Raw genomic sequence first — 895 nt, 5'->3', positions numbered from 1 at the left:
CTGTTCATCTATTAATTATTGGTTCAACCGATTCTTAAATTAATTATTTGTAAGACGATTTTATATTTCAATCAAATCGAATAGATAATTGAGTTTCAATTATTACAATCAAACCGGTTTTTAGAACACTAGTTTATACTATCTCACAAATTGTGATTTCTGAATTGACTAAGACAATATAAGAGTGACAAACCTATTTGCCTCATACGTAGCCATACGAAAGATTGATTTCCCGTAATAGCTAGATAATAGTAGAGAAAAACTTTTAATGTATGTGAGTGGATGAGTATGTGAGTGAATATATAAAAAAAAAAAAAATCACAAATTTATAGGATGAACTGATCTCAAAAACTATTTTCGGGACAACTATCATTAGTTTTTAATGAAATTCTGATAATCAACAAAAAAAAAATGACGACCTTAAGAAAAAAAAGTGAAACTCTTAAAACATATAGTTTCACCGTAAAAATAAGCCTTATTATTGTAGTCATTTGTTTATGTAGGTGAGACGCATGTTGGTTATGAATGTTTATGAAAAAGAAAACTATTAGAAATATGTTGATGCAACTATGGAAGGAAATCAATATTATATCTTTACAAAATAAAATAAAAAATAATAAAATTATAGAAGAATAATAAAAAGAAAATATAAAAAAATTTTATTGTATGTTGTTGTTGTATTTTATGTAAAAATAATGTTATTTATTTATATTAATTACTAAATTGATTTTAAATTTTAAAATAAACTAAAACAATTTTATTAGAAAAAATTAAGTATAACTAACTAAAAAAAGGATAAGTATAACAAATTTTTTTTTTAGAGAAAAGGGATAAGATAATAAATAAATATAACACAAAAATTTAATAAAAGACAAGAATACAATCAAAGGAGCAC

Source organism: Arachis duranensis, chromosome 8 (genome assembly GCF_000817695.3).
Source record: "Arachis duranensis cultivar V14167 chromosome 8, aradu.V14167.gnm2.J7QH, whole genome shotgun sequence".
NCBI classification, from domain to species: Eukaryota; Viridiplantae; Streptophyta; class Magnoliopsida; order Fabales; family Fabaceae; genus Arachis; species Arachis duranensis.
The sequence above is the reverse complement of the archived record's forward strand: the minus strand, read 5'-3'. Positions refer to the sequence as shown.